General features: G+C 43.3%; 1 long non-coding RNA gene across 1 annotated transcript; it reads right to left on the bottom strand.

Moving 5' to 3' along the window:
* Nucleotides 1–9,835: 9,835 nt before the first annotated feature.
* Nucleotides 9,836–21,835, bottom strand: LOC310723818. The gene is made up of 3 exons (XR_014532796.1): nucleotides 21,370–21,835; nucleotides 13,005–13,170; nucleotides 9,836–10,022 (listed from the first exon to the last, which is right to left on the bottom strand). It is a non-coding gene; the product is annotated as an uncharacterized lncRNA (long non-coding RNA).
* Between the last annotated feature and the right edge of the window lie 362 nt (nucleotides 21,836–22,197).

Below are 22,197 nucleotides of genomic sequence, written 5' to 3'. Positions count from 1 at the left end.
AATGAGTAGAACCATGTGGAACAAGAGGAGATTTTTTTGAAAACTGCGCCCAACAAAGCATTTCGGGTTAGGACGAGAAGCACGGACATGTCACATGCGATATGGCTCTTCAATCTACCTAGTGTAAAATGAAAGTTACTAGCAAGACAAGTAAAAAATGCACAACGACTCTGGTGGGACTCGAACCCACAACCTTTGAATAGCTCTACCGCCGAGTCTAGAAGTCCAATGCGCTATCCATTGCGCCACAGAGCCGCTATGTTGCGGAGGCCTGTATTTTACTACCTCGGAACTGTTGCTCGTAGTCTGTTTGAAATCACTGTTTTTTTCCATTGCTAACAAATACTATCAAGCTTTCAAAAGGGTCGGAGCAAAGCCTGCAATTCACCATTCAGTGCCCCAGAGAAACCATCTTATCCACTTGCAATGTTCTATCTCAAGCCATAAAGAAAAAGATGGAAGGGACTCGAGCAGAAGAACCAAAGGACAACTGCATCAGGCACTGCTGGGATTCGAACCCAGGATCTCCTGTTTACTAGACAGGCACTTTAACCAACTAAGCCACAGCGCCTTGCTGCCAGTCAGTAAATGCTCAGCCAGCTGTTGAATGGGAATTCTTCGCTCTAAGATTTAGGGGAAAAAAAGTGCATAGACATTCACAGCGCAGTCGTACTGCAGTCGTCAGCTGACCTAGATCATTTGCTCTTGGACCCATGCATGTTGTATTGGTTTAATATAAGAGATTTTTCATTATATTTAGAACAATTACTATACCATTGGACTGTTCATTTAGGATTTAAGACAAACCCATGTAATCAACACCTCAGAGGTCTGTATTTTACTATCTCGGAACTGTTTATCTCAAGGGATGCCTCGTAGTTTGTTTAAAATCACTGTTTTTTTCCATTGCTAACAAATACTATTAAGCTTTCAAAAGGGTCAGAGCAAAGCCTGCAATTTACCATTCAGTGCCCCAGAGAAACCATCTTATCCACTTGCAATTTTACATCTCAAGCTACTCAGACCTCGTGGGGCATAGTCTGTTTCATCCAAATAATGTTAGTACATTATAACCCTCCTATAACATGTTACCAAGCTTTATCAATTTGCTCTAGCTGAAAAAAAGATAACTCTGCAAATAGTGAATGAGATGTATTCAAAATTCAAGTTTCAGTGACACCTCAAATAATGTCACTATCAAAGTACTCAATTTGTCATTACAACCGCGACGAGAAAAATGCAAAGCCTTCTCTGGGCTATGAAGAGGTTCAAAGCAGCCACTTGGCCCTCGTAGCGCAACAGTAGCGCGTCTGACTCCAGATCTTGGTCAATTTGCTCTAGCTGAAAAAAATTGATAACTCTGCAAATAGTGACTGAGATCTTTTCACAATTCAAGTTTCAGTGACACCTCAAATAATGTCACAGTCAAAGTATGTTTGAACCAATGATATTTGCATGGGAGGATCATGGGAATATCTTTTGGGTTCAAACAAAGACGACTATTGTCAGAACCATTGGTTGGTCAAAATTAACACCATAAAGAATGCTTATCAGAGTGAGACTAAACCATAATTTGCTAATGTATGGGTAAGAATTGGAAAGCATGTGGAAACGTCAGCGCCTGTTCTCTGTGCAAGAAAAAAATATCACGGCATTTTGACATCAAGGGAAGATTCAGATAAGCTTTGGATTATTCCACCACAAACAACCTGTTCAGATCTGTACAGACTTCCTGTGACGTAGCTTCCTGTGTTTGACTTGTTTGCCGCGAGTTACGTGTTTGTATCTCTCTCGGCGTTTTTCAAACAAACTTTGCTATCTATCTATCTATCCATCCGTTTTTCCTCTTTTAATAATCCTAAATTGTTTTTGTCTTCCTGACTTGTGCCTGTAGTTAGTTAACTCGACTATCACTAGTGTTGTTTATATTTATTTTCTCTCACTCACATCTCTGTATAATAAATCTGTTCGTGATTATGAGCACTATGCCGGTTGTTTGTCTGCATTCGAGCACAGGTGAGGACTCGTTCGAGTTGCGAACGGTGGCGTTGGAGATGGAGGCATTGGAGAAACAGATTTGCGAGCTTCATGCAAAGCATGACCGGCTGCGAGAGCGGAAAGTGGCGCTGGAAACATCCCGGGCGGACGTGCACTCATCCCAGGTAAACTCCCGGGTTGAACCTAACGCTCCCAGCACATCAACTCCGCGTGCTTCTCTGCCCAGGCCCAGCGCACCTACAACTCCGGCACTGGTGCAACATGGACCCTGGATGCGGCCGTGGCGGAAGAGACAAGCCAAGCCCCGATCGAGGACGTCTCCACCTCCACCACCGGCCTTCGAGATCTCGACCGAGAACCGCTTCGTCCCCCTCCGCGAGACGGAACGCGACACTGTTATTCTCAGAGATTCCATCGTCCGGCATGTCCGCGCTACCCGAGCTAAAGATAAGGTGCACACTCGCTGTTTTCCTGGTGCTCGTGTTCTGGATGTCGCTGCGCAGGTACCTGCGATCCTGAACGAGAACTTCGGAGCGGTTGTTCTCCATGCCGGAGCAAACGACACCAGGCTGCGGCTAACGGAGATCTTAAAGAGGGACTTCAGGATCCTGGTGGAGACAGTACGCAGCACATCACCCACAACGAGGATCATTGTGTCAGGACCTCTTCCCACTTACCAGCGAGGGGCTGAGAAGTTTAGTAGACTTTTAGCTCTAAATGAATGGTTACAGTCATGGTGTCGAGAACATAAACTTCTCTTTGTTAATAACTGGAACTGTTTCTGGGAGCGTCCTAGGTTCTTCCGCCCTGATGGCCTGCACCCCAGCAGAGTTGGAGCAGCAGTGCTATCAGATAACATCTCTAGGATACTTCACACCATCTGACTGGTAAGACATCAAGAAATCTTCAACTATAAGAACACGCATACAACAGACCAAATAGTTACAAGTTCACACACAGCCCAGTTTATAGAAACCGTATCTATTCCTCGTGTAGTAAAAACAAGAATTACATACACAAGATCCAGAAATAATCTTATTGCAGTTAAAACTGAAAAATGCCAGATAAACAAACACAACAAAGTTCTAAAGTTCGGTCTTTTAAACATTAGATCACTTGCACCCAAAGCACTGATTGTAAATGAGATGATCACAGATAATAATCTCGATGCACTCTGTCTCACTGAGACCTGGATTAAACCAGGTGATTATTTGGGTCTAAACGAGTCTACACCGTCAGGATATGTTTATAAGCATGAGCCCCATCAGACTGGTCGTGGGGGGGGGGGTGTAGGAACCATTTATAGTGCCTCTCTTAATGTTAGTCAGAGATTAGGATTCAGTTTTAAATCATTTGAAGTGCTCGTTCTTAAAATACCACTTTCAGACATACATAGAAAACTCGCTCTGGTCACCGTGTACAGACCCCCAGGGCCCTACGCTGATTTTCTTCAAGAGTTTGCTTGTTTTCTCTCAGACCTCTTGATCAGTTTTGATAAAGTGCTGCTTGTAGGAGATTTTAATATTCATGTAGATGATGTAAACGATGCTTTAGGATTATCATTTGTCGATTTACTAAACTCTTTTGGAGTTAAACAAAACGTCACCAGACCAACCCACCGTTTTAACCACACACTAGACTTAATAATATCCCACGGAGCAGACGTCACTGATATAGATATTTTACCCCAGAGTAATGACATCACAAACCATTATCTCATACTGTACACACTACCGGTAGAGCAGATTAACCGTGTTTCACCACGGTATCAACCTGGTAGGACTATTGTTCCAACCACTAAGGACAGATTCATAAATAACCTGCCTGATTTATCTCAGTTTCACATTAAACCCATAACTGCTGATCATCTTGATGAGATGGCGAACAACATAGACCTTATCCTCACTAGCACTTTAGACACTGTTGCCCCCATCCGGTTAAAAAAGGTTCGAGAACAACCACCTGCACCTTGGTATATTAGTCATACGCATGCCCTAAAGAGAACAGCACGTAATGTGGAGAGAAAATGGAGGAAAACTAAATTGGAGGTATTTAGAATTGCGTATAAAGACAGTATTCTTAGCTACAGACAAGCGCTAAAAGCTGCTAGAGCTGAACACCTGAGCAAACTCATAGAAAATAACAAAAACAATCCCAGGTTCCTTTTCAGTACAGTCGCTAAATTAACAACAAATCAGGGATCTGAAAAATGTGTTCCATCACAGTTTAGTAGTGAAGACTTTATGAATTTCTTCACTGAAAAAATAGATAACATTAGAAAAACAATTGTGGCAGTTTAACCTCTGACAGCATCTCCCGACACAATCGTACCTACAACACCACAACTACACTGTTTTACATGTGTAGGACAGGAAGAGCTGTATGATGCTATTATGAAAGCTAAATCAACAACATGTCAGTTAGATCCAATTCCCACTAAACTACTGAAGGAAGTGTTATATACAGCTGGTGAGCCTCTTCTCAATATTATTAACTCCTCACTATCGTTAGGTCATGTCCCTAAATCCCTCAAGTTAGCAGTTATTAAGCCCCTCATTAAAAAACCTAATCTGGATCCAAACACGCTATCGAATTACAGACCAATTTCAAATCTCCCATTTATGTCTAAGATTTTAGAAAAGATTGTCGCTGCCCAGTTATGTAACCACTTGCAGGAGAACAATATCTTTGAAGAGTTTCAGTCAGGTTTTAGGCCCCATCATAGCACAGAAACTGCTCTAGTTAAAATCACTAATGACCTGTTTTTAGCTTCAGACCAAGGCTACATCTCCCTATTAGTTTTACTAGATCTTAGTGCTGCGTTCGACACTATAGATCATGATCTTCTCCTCGATCGCTTACAGAATTACATCGGTATTTAGGGACAGGCATTAAGCTGGTTTAAATCCTACCTGTCCAATCGTTACCAGAATCAGAATCAGAATCAGGTTTATTAGCCAAGTGTGTTGACACACACAAGGAATTTGGTTCCAGCTGTTAGTGACTCTCAAAAGTACAGACATAAATTAAACCTATACAAGACAAAACAGACAAGACAAGACAAGAACAGACTATACAAGACAATACAAGACAATACAGACATTGTGAGACAGTATAGACAGTGTGGTTATTAAATAGGGATACAGATCAGTAATGTACATAAAGTGTGAGAGTGCAGGGTAGTGCAAATGACAGTATTGTGTGTCAGGTATGATAGAGAGTTTACTATAAAACTTTGTACAGTAAATAGCAGCCATAGTGTGTGCAACATATACAGATAATGTGATGACTGACAGTTCTGTGCAGTACTTATAGATATGAGCAGGGAATATAATTATGGTCAGTTGTTAGTGAGGGTGATTGCTTGGGGAAAGAAACTGTTCCTGTGTCTGGCAGTTTTAGTGAGCAAAGTTCTGTAGCGCCTGCCAGAAGGGAGGAGCTGGGAGATGTTGTGACCAGGGTGTAAAGGGTCATTAATGATTTTTTCTGCCCGGTTTCTGGTTTTTGTTTGGTACAAGTCCTGGAGAGTGGGCAGAGGAACACCAATGATTTTCTTCTGCTGTTTTAACAGTTTTCTGCAGTCTGTTTCTGTCCTGTTTTGTTGCTGCTCCAAACCAGATGGTGATTGATGAGCACAGGACAGATTCAATGACTGCAGAACTGCATCAACAGCTCCTGTGGCAGACTGTACTTCCTTAACTGGTGTAGAAAGTACATCCTCCGCTGGGCCTTTTGAAGAATCGAGTTTATGTTGCATTCCCATTTCAGGTCCTGGGAAATGGTAGTGCCCAGAAACTTGAAGTTCTCCACAGATGACACAGGGATGTTGGATATTGTGAGGGGAAGTGGTGTTGAAGGGTGTTTCCTAAAGTCCACTATCATCTCCACAGTTTTGAGTGTGTTTAGCTCAAGGTTGTTCTGACTGCACCATAACACCAACTGCTTCACCTCCTGCTCATATGCAGACTCGTCACCATCTTGGATGAGTCCGATGAGCGTGGTGTCATCTGCAAATTTCAGGAGTTTGACAGTTGGGTCACTTGATATGCAGTCATTTGTATAAAGGGAGAATAGCAGTGGGGAAAGGACACATCCCTGAGGAGCACCAGTGCTGACTGTCCGAATACTGGAGGTAACATCTCCCAGTCTCACCTGTTGTTTCCTGCCTGTCAGGAAGCTGGTGATCCATTGACAGGTGACAGGGTGTATAGTGAGGTTTAGGAGTTTGGACTGGAGAATACCTGGAATTATTGTATTAAAAGCCAAACTAAAGTCAACAAACAGAATCCGGGCATATGTTCCTGGGCAGTCAAGGTGTTGTAGAATGTAGTTTAGCCCCATGTTGACTGCGTCATCCACCGATCTGTTTGCTCGGTATGCAAACTGTAGGGGATCCAGCAGCTGTTCTGTCACCTTCTTTAGATGGGCCAATACCAGCTTTTCAAAGGTCTTCATGACGACAGATATCAGAGCGACAGGCCTGTAGTCATTCAGTCCAGTAATGGAGGGTTTCTTGGGGACCGGGATGATTGTGGAAAGTTTAAAGCAGGAGGGGACCTCACACAGCTCCAGTGATCTGTTGAAGATAGAGGTGAAGATGGGAGCTAGTTGGTCAGCACATGCTTTGAGACAGGAGGGGGAGACACCGTCTGGGCCGGGGGCTTTCCTTGTCTTCTGTCTCTGAAAGAGCCGATACACATCCTCTTCACAAATCGTGAGCGCAACTTGAGTGCTGGGAGGAGTTGTAAGAGGGGTTCCCAGAGGTGGGATGGTGGCAGACATTGGGCTGGTGTCGGAACTCAGAGCCCGTCTCTGAGGCGACACATCGAGGGTGGATTCTTTTGTTCAGAAGATTCCCAATAATGCTCAGCCAACTCTAGAAAAACTTAAATATAATAGACACAAACTGCCAATGAAGGATCCTCAGTCTCAGATGAGTAAAAGCAAAGTTCTTTATTCCATACACGTTCCAATGAGCTCAATAGAAGATGGGTACCTCACATCAAAATGAACAGCACATCAAAAATGATAGAGCACGCCAAAGTGAGGAAGTACAAGTACTGTCTGTTTCACGCTTGTATTTATACTCTGTAGCCACCGTATCTTTCTATTTTTTCTAATTTCTTCACCTTGAGTAATTCCCCTTATTTTCCGATCTTGCCCTCTTTTTTCAATTCCCCTTATCTTTGACCTTGGTGCTTATTCCTCCAAACAACACCATATTTGGAGTTCCTGTTTTTTCCCAATTCCCCTTATATTCGGCCTTTTCCTTGATTTTATATAAAAAAAATAAGTGAGTATAAAGCCCTTATTTTTCTAGATCCAACCATATGCTGTTTTTCAGTCCTCCAAGTGTGAACACCATTTTTGCGGCCTATTTTGTCTTCCTGCACCTGCAATGGGTAAGTGTTATGCTTTACTCTTTTTATAATGCTGTTTGCTATTCTACATTTATTGAATTGAGTTATCTCAGTGTATTAGATTGTCTGTATACATGTGCTTGATTATATTATTTTATTTGATAGCTGCAAGTGCCCAGGTTATATTTTAATTGTGCATTCTGAACCGATTGTTGCATAGTATATAGAATTTTCTCTTGAATGTGTGTTATCCTTTGCCTACACCGAGCAGTCACCGTGATGCTACCCTGTCTAACATCTTATCTCTGTTGGTCTCTTTTGCTCAGCTCCGCCACGCAAACGTTCTGGAATATCTCCAATGGGTCTTCTTCGCAGACAATACCGCCAGTTCCAGCTCTCCTCACTTGCTGCTGAGCTTGCTCATTTCCTTGAACAACTCTCTGGCCTAACTGTTCCAGCGAATCCCTATCTGCCTCCTCGCATAGTGCAGAGCACTGCTACGCGCGACATGGGCACACAGACCTCTCCTGATCTCTCTGCTACCCGCTATCGAGCTTATGATGACAACTGCAGTGAAGGCTCCTGTCCCCCACCGTTTTCTCCCTATCCCTCACACTGGTCTCCCAATGATTATTCCCCTACATCTCCTGCGCCAAACCAACGTGCTCCTGTGCCTTCACCCGTCCTTGGGCCAAGCTACTCCTTCATGTCTCCTGCAGCTGCAGCAGCCCAACCGCCTTGCTATCCCAATAAAAATGCTTAAAACTCCCTCAAGGTCGTTTTCTGTCCTTCTTTATCTATTCCACACACTTATAACATTCAGTCAGAGAAGCTATCCTACTCACACATGTAAATATCTTATTATTACTATTTTATACTTGGTGTAAATAAAGACTTGATTAACATATAGTTAAATAGGTGTTATCAAAACTACTTCTATTGTATCTAATCAGTTCTATATTTGATTTAGGTTGTTTTTTTGTTGGATTAATGTTAGTTTGATTATAACATACGCTAGATAAGGTTGATTAAAATTATTTCTCGACATTACTCCCCCCTCTGAGACTTCATAGTCTCACATTCCGCTTTACTTCCGTGATAACCTGTTACCACTCATACATATCATGTAATGCAATAGTAAAACCAAAGTAAATAGTCTTTTGTGTTCTTTGGCACATGTTGTTTTCTTCTGACCCAGATACTTTACGTATCGCAGGGGGTCTTGTTGGAGCCCTGGAAGAGGTTACTAGCACTTTACCAGGTACTCGTGTGTTTATATCCACGTGAATGTGTTGGAAAAGTCCATTAAGGCTTAATATCCACGGTAATCAAAAGTAAATACAACAGACGTAGAATCGTGTAATAAGGAGAACAAAAATCAAGCTACTTAAAATTGGAAAAATAAGCGAAAATAATAAACGTAAATAAACGCAAAGGAAAATAATAAACAAAGATAAGCGATCGCAAACGCAAAGACAGGAAAGATAAATGAACAAACAATAAACGTAAATAAACGCAAAGGTAAGCGAAAATAATAAATGTAAATAAACGCAAAGGAAAAGAATAAACAAAGATAAGCGATCGCAAACGCAAAGACAGGAAAGATAAATGAACAAACAATAGATCGACATTACTCCCACCCTCTAAATGCAAGGGCCGTGCCTAATCACAACAGTGATCAACTAGGAGTGGGCGAAAAACCCTGTAGACAGTCAAGTGCCAGGGAAAATTCCCACTCTGCCCGCCAGTGGCGCGACAGTGGAAGAATCATCACCAAGGTCATCCTCAGTCGTGATTGTACATGCAGCTTTAAATATGAGACATGTGAAATAGAACTAAAATGAAAATGAAACAATATAGTCCGCATAAATGTGGAAGAGCTATGGGACAGGTGACAACCGCTTTATCCAATGTGGTAAGGGAGCAGTTATACGGCGACCAGTCTGTATCGCGAACCACACAGCGTAGTACCATTTTAAGCGGGAACGTCTTCCCTGCATTGAGATTATTTCTGAGTCTATAGCACGCATGCGGCATCTGCGAACCAGGATAGGGCGACAGTGCCAGTTCCGATGTTTGGCTGGTTCCGTTGTCCACAGAACATAGCCTCCTAAGGTAAGGGTGTAGAATGTCACAGTAGTGCGTTGCATGACGAAGGTCGTGAGCAGGAAACTATGGGTGTTACGAGCTCTTGTTGAGAAGGAAAGAGCTCCAAATGATTCGGCCAGGGAGATAGCACGACGCATAGTGAATACACGAGTGACCAGCTGGAGTCCACCAGGAAGATCATAAACAGAGTTCTGAATGGAGTCTAACCACATTCCCTCCGGAGAAAACATGTTAGCGTGGCGTATAATGGCGGTCACTGGTCTACGCTGGTCCTCATCTGTTTCCCAAACAAAATCATCTCTTTGTGGAGGAAAACCGAACCAATCACGGGGTCCATCATAGCACCGGTCTCCCAATGGACAGTCGTCACAGCCCTGGCACCACAAGCAATGTGTCTGACGGTCAAAGGCGAGGGCATCACACGCTTCACAGGGACCCCTGAATGTGTCGAAGGCGAAGCGATATCCCTCATAACACGTGTCAGTGAATGCGCACACACCAGGAAACAGCCGCAGATTCGGCTGTAGCCACCTGGGTTCACCAGCGGCCATGTTCCTGCACACAACATGGAGAACTCACAACAACAACATGGTTCATACAACAGAATTAAGACAGCAAGCATCCGAAGCAGTTTTCCTAAAAGTGGAAATATAGAAGGAAGACTCAGTGAGCATGTCATTATTATCGAGAGCAGTAATCAAACACGGATAAATAGATGGTTAGTTAGATATATATATATATATACATAGTAAAAAGGATATGTCTGGGAAAAGTTATTTGTGTCCTTCGCACAGGGCAAAAAGCCTTGCATTCATGTCCACATAAACATCATGGTCCATGGCAGCATAGATGTGATCTACAGGAAATTCCTGTTCTGTGACAGCAGACATTGGGAACTGTACATATTGTCCGAACAGTGAGTGCACAGTCTTGCTGATAAGAGCACGAAGACAAGGAATTCCACAGCAAACAAAACATGCCACGGCTGCAAGAATAATGGCAAGTGTAGTTCCAATGCGCACCAGTCCCGCCAACCAGCTCGAAGAAAAAAGCCAACTTAGCCAGCTGGACAGAGCAGATTCCTTCGCATTATTGGAGACCATCTCATCACGAGCTTTCACCATACGGTCCAGTAGAGCGTGTAGCGGACCTGCAGAGCCAGTGTGGAGAGGAATAACCGCGCAACAGTCCTCCCCAATAAGATGGCATACACCTTGGTCTGGGCCAAGCATTTTGTCAATCGCGAACCTATTCTGCACAGCCATTAGTGTAGTGGCATGAAGTTGTTCCGATATCAGTTTCAAGGCTTCAATTGTGTGATTGATAAAACGTTGTTGGTTGTACCAAATATAATTTATCCAGGCCATATTGCGATCTATCTGGATCCAAGGGAGAAACATTGTCAATGCCTTGGAGGCACCCTTGTCTAGAGCGGCAAATTCAGCTGGAACACCTACTGGTGTGCCCTTCCAACTTATATAGATGTCAGGATCCGGGCCCCATGAGGGTAACCTAGATTTATTAGTGATCGTGAGATATTTATCCCTATAGTCGTTCACGATACTAGATAAAATGGTCTGTGCAATGTTACCCTGAGGAGCATCCCGACGTCGTCTTGACCTAAACAGGTCATTTAAGCGGGTCTCATTTACCGCCATAACAATGAGACGTCCTTCTAGAACTACTGGAGCGCAAAGACCATGCCACAGGCTAGGTAGAACCTGCAGCACTTCACTTCCTCCGCAGAACCAAAATATGTCCGCTAAGGGCAGTGTGCCCATCCTCAAGTTCGGGACATGAAACTGTCTACGTGCATTAATGTCACATTTTTGTGTGGAGGAATTACAAGACTGTCTTAAGTTAAGTATGTGGAACGTTGCGTCAATCTGTTGTACACATGCCTTGTCAGGTAATGAACCTACAGTAATTACTCCTTTTGCGCGAAGGCACAATGGGAAAGTTTGTTCTGGGTGCACAATCACCCGCAAGTCATCATTACTGAGTGTGGCTAGGGGCTGATATTCGCATGAAGCACTACGGGAGCGCATCCATGTGGCTCCATAATTTTCAGCGGCTGAACCCAATAAACATATTGCTGGACAGAGATGAGTGGTATCATAGGGTTCTTTGTCGCATGCCTCTAACCCTACTGTTGGCATAACACGAGGTGGGCGACGAGATCTTCTGTCGCATACAATACATGTAGAGTTAGGCACTGCTGCACGTCCTGACTCTTCCAGCCATTGTCTGTACAGGTTAAGGTTTGGCTGAATATTTGTAGTTTCTGCATATTGCTTTACTGATGTTACGTTGATCCTTTCAGTGCATCTAACACAAGTTGGGGCTTTTGAATTGGAGGGATAGATGGGGTTCTTGTATCTAAAACTGAGTTGTATTCTAGGTAGGTTCATCCCTTCTTGCCAGTTAGGGACATATACAAAAATCTTATATAGATCAGTCCCATACACTAGAGACTCTACTGAAGTTCTTTCGAACGTGCCATGTGGGAGACCTACTTGGGGAAAACCGTAGAACCATAAAAGCGTGATAGCAGCACAACTGCGGGAGCCTGCCATACGAGAGACAACTCTGAGAGGTACTCCTGTGACCACTATAATGTCTGTTCCTTTATCTGTGTCGGTCATTCGAGCCTCAAGTCTCATCTCGTATTCGGGAGTGTCTGTTGTTTCTGTTGAGTTACGAGGATGAGCTAGGGATATAGTATATGTTACAAATATATGTTGTGCAGTTGCAGGAAAGAATGGTAGGACCTTGGTGTTATTCAAAACACCCAGTGCACACCGGAATTGGTCTGCAAGCACGTTTCTTGCCAAATATACAGAAACTCTAGCAGTTTCTGCTGAAGTGAGACTGGTTTTAGCGTGGTGATCTAGGGACCATAGAGGTTTAGATCTCTTGTATCTGTGTGTGGACATGTTGCGACTTTCTGGGCATGCTGCGGGCTGAGAGCAGTTATTTAGAGAAATGTTAGACAAAGGGACTGATACATCTGCTGGATGATGTAGATATCGGTTAAGGGAAATGTAAGTGCAAATGAACCATACAACTAAAGCCATGACAAGTACCGCCCAGTCTCTTTTGGTGGGGTGAGTCTGTTTGGGTTTTGGGGAACTCTCCATCATGGTTCCACAGGTAGATTGATATCTAGGTCTACTAGATCTTGTAGATTAAGGGTGCCAAACTGTTCAGGTGGAATGAGAGTGTTTTCGTCACTGTCTAGTAGTCTATGAACAGTCTCTTCCAGCTTGTCAGAATCTATTGTCTCGTGCTGTGGTTGTGAATCAACCTGATATGAGCACCCTGCCTTCGGTTCCCCTTCAACTGGTCGTGGCTGTTTGGTTTTGGCACGCGTTCTGTATGCTGGCCCTCTGTCTTGAGCTGGGCCAGCGCTGTCGTCGTCGCTTTCTGAGTCGTCAGAGTGGGCACAGTGTGCCAACTCAGCCTGAGATTTCCTCCACTTTGGTCCTTTCACTGCAGCTCTGCAACAATGGTTAAGGTGATACCAGTGTTCCTTACCTTCGACCTTGACTGCGGTAGGAGTCGCTAATACCACCTTGAATGGGCCTTCACGTCGTGGCTCACTCCAGTGTTTTCTTTTGAACACTTTGATGTACACGTAATCACCTGGTTGCACCTGCTGCAGTGGCTCATCAACATGTGCTCCGTGTGTGGCTTCACAGACCTGTGAATATAAAGTTCTGTGTATTTGCGTCAGATGTTTGCAATAACTAGACATGTCTGCTTCAAGTTGGTCAAGTGAGGAGCCTGTGTAAGGTCCTTGTGTAAAAGCGACTGGCATGGGTCTTCCAGTCAGCAGCTCATGTGGTGTCAGGTGTGTATTGCGATTTGTTTGAGAGCGCATTTTCATCAATGCCAGTGGAAGAGCCTGCACCCAATTCAAATCTGTGCTAGCACAAATTTTTGCTATTTTCTCCTTCAACACCCCATTTGCTCGTTCAACCATTCCCTGTGATTGTGGATGGTAAACACACCCCATTCTTTGCTTGATACACAAAGCTTCTGAAAATGCCTTGATCACATTATTCACAAAATGTGGTCCATTGTCAGAGCTCAACTTATCAGGTATCCCGAACCTTGGAATTACTTCCCTGATCAGAAACTTAGCCACAGTCTTTGCGTCATTCTTGGCAGTAGCTGTTGCTTCTACCCATCTACTAAAACGATCTATTACTACCAAGATATATCTTTTCCCTTCCTTCCTGTCTGCCATGTCCACAAAGTCCATCATCAAATGTCGAAACGGTCCCCTTGGTTCAGGAATGTGACTGATTGGTGCTGTGAAATGTTTTCTGACATTACGTGCTGCACATAGCTCACAGGACCTCAGGAATTTGTCCACCATACTGGCCAGATATGGCGACCACCAATTCCTTCGGATTGTGTCTATTGTCTCCCTACGATTACAGTGATCTACCCCATGTGAATCAGCAATGAGCCTTGGTAGAAGAGCTAGCGGTGCCACCCACACTCCATCAACACTTCTCCATAACCCTGTGTTGGGGTCTTGTACTGCACCCCGTTTCTTCCACTTTTCTTTCTCTTCCCCACTTGCTAAATCCTGATACTCTCCAAGATCTTCTTCTGTTACCTGCCCTCTTACTTCCTCATGCTCTCCTTCCTGCATCATCACTTTCACACAGTCTTCGCCTACCGCTGCTTTTTTAGCTGCCTCATCTGCTGCTGCATTACCTCTACTAATCATCTCCCCATCAGATTTGTGGGCTTTACATTTCACGATGGCTAATGCTTTTGGAAGCATCATTGCTTTGAGCAAATCAGAAATTGCGGGACCATGCAAAATGGATGATCCATCAGCTCTCTGGAAACCTCTTTGTTCCCAGATGGGTCCAAATGTGTGACATACCCCATGTGCATAGGCTGAATCAGTGTAAATAGTACACTTTCCCCCTGCTCCTAGTCTACATGCTGCTGCTAAAGCTTTTATTTCTGCCAATTGGGCAGAGCAATGTTGTGGCACACTTACACTAGCTAGTACTCGAAACGAGTCATCTTCCTCATTGTGCATGACCACGGCATATCCTGCTTTATTGCCATCATTTGAGCGATAGCATGAACCATCCACAAACATGACAATTTGGGCATCTTGCAATGGTTGGTTCTCTAGGTCATCTCTGGCTTTTAGAAATTTCTCTGCCTCTGTAGTGCATTCATGGGGAATTCCCTCATCTGTCAAGACTACTCGATCAGCTGGATTATTTGTGAGGCATCTCTCAATTGTCAGTTCCGGTGCAGACAGAATTACGTCATACCCTGTTCTTCGTGCATTTGTGATTACAAACTTTTGACTTGTCAGCAGAGCATGTAATGCATGAGAAGTGTACAGGGTCACTGGATGACCCATCGTGATTGTTGATGCTTTCTGATAGGCAAACGCTGCGGCTGCCAATCCTCTGTAACAGGGTGGCATGCCTTTTTCCACATTGTCAAGAGCTGTGCTATAGTATGCAATTGGCTTCTTCCCCATACTCTGTTGCTGTTGTGCTAAAATGGCTGACGCAAAACCTCGCCTTTCTGAGACATAGAGGTGAAATGGTTTTGTGTAGTCTGGACAGGCTAGTGCTGGGGCAGATTTTAGATCACTTTTGATTATTTCAAAGGCCTTTTTGCCTTCTTCTGTCCAGACCAGTCGTGCGCTAGATTTTGTCTGATCAGCTGCTTTCATCATGTCTCTGAGAGGTTGTGTTTTTAATGCAAAATCACAAATCCACGGTCTACTAAAACCAGCTAAACCCAAGAATGACAACATCTGTTGTACTGTTTGAGGTTGTGGTGTTTTCTGAATTGTTTCTACATGTGAGGGTGAGATTTTGCGTGTAGTGCCTTCGAGCACTCTACCCAAATATTCTACCTTTTGTTGGCAGAATTGCAATTTTTCCTTACTGACCTTGTGTCCATTATGAGCTAGGGTTTCCAGGACCTTTAACGAGTCCTTCATGCACTGTTCTTTAGTTTGACTACAAATTAGTAGGTCGTCCACATATTGGAGTAAACTGCTTTGAATGTCTAGATCTGCCAGATCTCGTGCTAACACCTGGTTAAAAATTGACGGACTTTCACAATACCCTTGTGGCAGACGCGTGTAGGTGTATTGTTTTCCCCATATGTAAATGCAAACAGGAACTGAGACTCAGGGTGCAAGGGTACACTAAAAAATGCTGAGCATAAATCAATCACAGTGTACCATTTAGTCCCTTCGGGGATGTTTGTTAACAAAGTGTGTGGATCAGGTACTACAGGATTTTCTGCTACCACCAAACGATTTACTGGTCTTAAATCATGGACCAATCTCCATTTGTCTGAATTAGGTTTTCTGACCGGAAAAATGGGTGTGTTGCAAGGGCTGTTTGTTGGAATTAAGACTCCTGCTTCAACTAATCCCTCGATGGTTGGTCTTATCCCCTCTATCGCTTGTTGCGACAATGGGTACTGTTTCTGGTAAGGTAACTGCACACTGGGTTTTAATTGAATTTTCGCCAACCCTGATGACTTAACTAACCCTACATCTGTCTGATGTTTAGTCCATAACTTTTCCGGAATCTGTTTCAGTACCTGTTCTCTTTCTAGTCCAGTCTGTTCTACCTTCTGCTGCCATTGTCCAATTTGTCCTACTTGCGTTCTCACCTGCACCTGTCTGTTGATCAAAACGGTGTGAGCTACCACACTGTCTTCAGCTGTTAGTTTTATTTTGAGATATTTCCTGTCCAATGACACGCTCATATTTTCTCCTATTGGTATCCATTCAGTTTTCTGACTTGCTTCTCTGACCATTGGCCCTAAGTCTTTTGATTTAAAATTTTGCCTGATCATTAGGGAGACATGTGGAACAGAATTCTCGACTGAATACCACTGTGCAATGTGGTCTGGTAGCTGTACTGTTGCAGCTATTCCTTGGGGACCAATGATCACGTTTTCTGCTTTGAGACTATACTGGTTTCCTTCTACATGTTCTCCCCACAAAGTCTCGTATTCTTCATCTTGTCCCCCCTCATCATACCTCATTGTGCAATGCCATGGTTTCCTGGTTTCCACACATTCTGGACGCATGTTCGTGAACCATGTTTTCCAGTGGTCATACAGCTTGTAAATTTCTGAGGATGTCACATCGAGTTCCAGCCAATAGACTTTATCCAGTGTCTGTTGTTCTATTTTTCTTTCCACCATCACATACTGTTGAGCTAGGCATTCGGGAAGTTCGACCCACACTCCTGTAGGTCCACAGAAGATTTTTGCTCCTAGCTTGCATAATACATCTCTGCCTAATAGATTTGCTGGGGTATCAGGGGAATACAACAATGGTGCTTGTATTGTGATTCCTTCTACTGTTATGTCTTGTGGCTCTGTAAAATGCAAAGTTTGAGTTTTACCCGAGAAGCCTACTGTCTTTACTGCTTTGCGTGAGAGGGGGAGCTTAGAGCCTTCTTTTCCAATGCTTGTGAATGTTGCTCCTGTGTCAATCAAAAACGATGCTTGGAGCTGGTTACTTACATCCACCATTATGGTTGGTTCTTGTGCAGGGTACAGTGAGGTGGGGCACTGTACCAGCTCCCCCTCTGGCTTCTCTGGGCATCTTCACATGTTACCTTGAGGTGGCCCCGGAGGGCCGCCTCTAAAGTTTGCTTGAGTCTGTTGATTCTGCTGACTCTGGCCCATCCATGGTCCTGCCCAATTTCCGGGGTCTTGCCAACTTTGATTTTGTTGTTGGTTACCTTGCTGTTGTCTTATTGGATATGGGCAGTCTCTCATCATGTGGTTGGGATCTTGGCAGTTCCAGCATCTTCCTCCTCTCGGTGGTTGATAATTCCTTGGTCTTGGTTGAAACATTCCTCCTCTTCCTCTGCCTCTTCCTTGCCCCCACCCTCTGTTTTGTGGTGGATATTGTTGATATGTTGGATAGGCCATCATTGGTTGTCCCACGGGCATTAGTTGCTGATTTCCCTGATCTGGTATGTTTTGACCAGCTGAATCCTTCTGTGTATTCGTTGGTACCATCATGACTGCTGCTTGTTTAGCTGAACTTTTCTCTTCTTTGCGTTTTTCTTGATTTTCTTGTTTGCTCCGAGTTATCTCTCCAAGCTGTGCTTTGTGCAGCAATGTTATTAAATCTTCTGCTGCCTGTTTATTTGCTTCTTTCTTTTTCCTATACATTTCCACAGCATGTGTGACATTTGCCTGGAAAGCTGCCCAGGGCAAGGCATTAAGTCCCACAACTGACTCAAGTGTTTCTTGTACTTCACTTGGAAGTGCCCTTTTTAACATTATTTTGAACAATGTGATGTTAGCCGTTGTCTCATCCCATGCTGACCCCATCTCTTCGGCCCATGCTTTCTGTAATTTAAGAATAAAGGCAACAGCCCCCTCTTTTTCGTCCATTTTTAGGTTTTCTACCTTGGTTAAATCAGATTGAGTTGGGTATGCGGAGCGAAGTGCATTCCATACGTCATTTCTTTTCACTCCAAATGTCCAACGATCATACTTTTGATCCTTCCCCACTTCTCCTAGGTGTGCCTGATCCAATATTTCTATCATTTTAGCTTTTCCCAATGACTGTGTCAAAATTGCCTTGATATCTCCCATAGCCAGCATTTGTCCCATAGTCTGTTCTTCAAAGCGTGTTATCCATCTTTGTGCTCCTTCACATATGTTAGGCAGTCTGCTTATTAGTCCCGTAAGATCCATAAATGACCATGGTGTGTATACTGAGTCTGTGCCTTTTATAATGACTGGCATCTGCAAGGATTTTCGGTATTTAGTACTTATCCTTTCTTCTTCTTCCATGCTTTCCTCTTCATCATCATGATTCTTTCTTTGTACTTGTGACCTTGTCATTCTGTGTTCTTGTGGAAAGTTCGTTGTTGTTTCTCTTATTTTCTTCTGACTTTCCTTTCTTCCGGCCTTGACGTTGGTTTCTGGCTGATTCATTGATAGTTGAAGTTGTAGCTCATCAAGATATTGTTGGCACTGGTCCATTTTTTCTGAGCTTTTCTGTTCTGCTCTCTGTATTTCTTCCTCGAGTTGGGCATTTTCGTGTCGGTATAGCTTCACCTTTAATTGATGATTTTCACCTGTCACTTTCGTTATAATCTCCTTTGTCTGGCTCATTTCCCTTTGAGTGTCTTTTAGGATTTCTTCCATTTTTTCCATCCTCTTTTGGGTGTCTGCCAGTTCTTGTCTGTTTGCTGCATTTTCTTTTTCATGAAATGTCATTTCTTCCTGCAGAGTTTTTACCTCTGTGTGCAGTGGATCACTTTTCTGTGGCATTCTTGGCGTCATTTCCAATATTCCGTGAACATGCACTTTTTTCCCTCTTTCTGGGTTCAGAATAATAAACTCTTCTTCTTCCTTGCATTCTTCTCCTGAGTTTGAATTTTCTTTGCTTTCTTTTTTGTTTCTGAGGTCTGAAAGAGAGGTGGCTTTGCTTAGTCTTTCTTGTACTTTAGGGGTGCTTTCACCCCTTGTATGTCTTAGTGGCTGCTTTTTCTGGCAATGTCTTTGATTCTGGTCATACTCAGGCGGTTCCAATTCCTCTCGCTCTCTCTCCCATTCTTCAGGTGGAATATCTAGATCATAATCGTGTTCATAGTCATATCTCCCTTCGTTGCCGTTTTCTTCATCATTCCCCTCCTCTTCATCAGGAGTCTGAAATAACACTCTATTTGTTTGTCTTGCTCTTTCCTTGTTTATCTTGTTGTCTGGAGCTGGAAGTTCCATCCTCCCTTTAATCCGTCCTCCTGTTATGTCTAGTTGTATGTCATGATACTCTTTCTTTAGTACTGGGTAGAAGCTAATCACCTCATGCTTCTTTGCTTCAGCATATGGAGGTGGTTTTTTCTGTTCCTCACACTCCTCCAATGGTGGGGCTGAGGCCTTTTCTGACCCTTTTCCCTCTTTACTTCCTGTTCCTTTCTCTGTCTTTTCCTTGTGTACTTTTAGCATTTCCCCCTCATGCTCAAACCACTCAATGATGTCTAATTTCCGTTTTGTCTTTTCCTTCTTTTCTTTCTTTATTTCTCCCCAATTTCTTATTCTGGTCTTCATTACATCACACTTTTCTTTATTAAATGTTCCCTCTTCTGGCCATTGCAAATCCCCAGTTGTCAGGTCTTTCCATTTTTTCATGTATTTTTTGATCTCCTTTTCAGCCCCTTTATGCCTTATAATTATCACATCCACAGGTGTGATTGGGGATTCCTCCGTACTCATGATGCACCCTTGTCTCGCTCTGTGTGCTTCTCTACGGTGGCCTGGGTTTCTATTTTGAGCAGACCACTTTAGATAGACGTTTATCCGTCTTACTGTTTTACAAGGTCGTGTTGGATTTTTCCGGCTTTGTCCACTTAACGAATTGATTTTATCAACTAGAATTGAGGTGGCTGCACCTCTTTCCCACACTACCTCTTTAGGCTCTACTACAACAGTTGCTGTCAGTCCCGAGCAATAATTAGATTGTTCAGGTACTTCTGCATTTAATTCTATCAATGGTTCTTCGTCTTCACTGTTTGGGTCTGCTATGAAATCAAACAGGTGTATCACTGCTTTACTAGGTGTAGGGGCTTCCACTAGGGTGCGCAATACTGGGCTTAACAGTTGGGGTTTCCAGATGCTTCTTATTTTTTCATACCAGTTTTCCTCTGGAAATATCTGGTGTAATACCTCTATACCATGTAAACGTGTAATAGCCCACAATTTGTCTTGTATCTGCTTCTCTGTCTGTCTCCTCTCTATACCGTTTCTATCTTTGTATGTCCTTTCGTCCCAAAAATGGGTTCTAAGTCCGTTCGTTTCTATCTCTATGTCCATCAAGTTCACGCATTTATTTTGCTATATTCCCTTTATTTTATTTACTTGTTTATTTATTTATTTATTTATTTATTCTTTATTCAATCGCGCTGCGTGTGTTTGTGTGTGTGTGTACTATGCTCCGTGCGCCTATGCGCATGCGCACCCTCCCTCGTGCGCTCCGTGTCTGTATGCGCGTGCCCGCGCCCCCTCCTTCTCTGCTCCGTCTCTCGTCCACGCGCAGCTCTCCTGTACTTTAACGCGTGCGCGTATATATCATACTATTTTATTAATAATACAGATATGACAATAATACAAGTATAATCACAATTTCATCTACAGACAGCACACAAGCATTCATAGAAATACACTCTTCAATCCGGCTTTCACAAACACACTCTTTACAAATACTATGACAACAAAATATTTACACACTGCAGTTAACACAACGTACATGTACCCATGGCCATCACTTCATATCCTCGGGTCCCACCCCGTACTCATTACGGTGACTCTCCGAGCCTTTTTATTCTTATACTAACAACTCACAACCTTTTAAATGTACCCTTTCCACACCAGTTTGCGAATCTGGATCCCCTAGTAAAGACCTATGGTATCTTTTCCTGTTTTTAGACCATATGAGAAGTGTTATCTTCTCACACCGGGACTTGAACCCGAATCACCAAGGCTTCACCTTTGGGTCTACGCGATTTCGGTCTTGATAGTCTGCAACCTATTAGACCATATGGAAAGTCTAACAGACTAAGGTACAAATAATTAGCCGTAGTTCTACGTGGGTCCCACCCTGCGCCTCTTATACGCAGTGACTCTCCACCTTTTCAACTTTATTTCATGTGGGTCCCACCCTGCGCCTCTTATACGCAGTGACTCTCCACCTTTTCAACTTTATTTCATGTTTGCTTTTTCTCATCCAACACTAAATTTTTTCCACCCAATAGTTCTTGGACCCTAGGTCAGCAGTCTATACCCTCCCCGGGGCCGACAACCCTATGGGCATACAGTTACTAATCACAGACTTTGAGTATAACAGGTGTCTGCTTACCTTTTTCTCTGAATCTTGTTGTCAGCGGCTGCAGCCCACAGAATGTTCGGTCCCCTGTTCAGGTTTTCGACCTTTACGCTGACCTTCGAGCCCCACGTTGGGCGCCATTAAATATGTCGGAACTCAGAGCCCGTCTCTGAGGCGACACATCGAGGGTGGATTCTTTTGTTCAGAAGATTCCCAATAATGCTCAGCCAACTCTAGAAAAACTTAAATATAATAGACACAAACTGCCAATGAAGGATCCTCAGTCTCAGATGAGTAAAAGCAAAGTTCTTTATTCCATACACGTTCCAATGAGCTCAATAGAAGATGGGTACCTCACATCAAAATGAACAGCACATCAAAAATGATAGAGCACGCCAAAGTGAGGAAGTACAAGTACTGTCTGTTTCACGCTTGTATTTATACTCTGTAGCCACCGTATCTTTCTATTTTTTCTAATTTCTTCACCTTGAGTAATTCCCCTTATTTTCCGATCTTGCCCTCTTTTTTCAATTCCCCTTATCTTTGACCTTGGTGCTTATTCCTCCAAACAACACCATATTTGGAGTTCCTGTTTTTTCCCAATTCCCCTTATATTCGGCCTTTTCCTTGATTTTATATAAAAAAAATAAGTGAGTATAAAGCCCTTATTTTTCTAGATCCAACCATATGCTGTTTTTCAGTCCTCCAAGTGTGAACACCATTTTTGCGGCCTATTTTGTCTTCCTGCACCTGCAATGGGTAAGTGTTATGCTTTACTCTTTTTATAATGCTGTTTGCTATTCTACATTTATTGAATTGAGTTATCTCAGTGTATTAGATTGTCTGTATACATGTGCTTGA

Source organism: Silurus aristotelis (assembly GCF_946808225.1).
Source record: "Silurus aristotelis genome assembly, chromosome: 3".
Taxonomy (NCBI): Eukaryota; Metazoa; Chordata; class Actinopteri; order Siluriformes; family Siluridae; genus Silurus; species Silurus aristotelis.
This window is presented reverse-complemented; position numbering and strand designations above follow the sequence as displayed.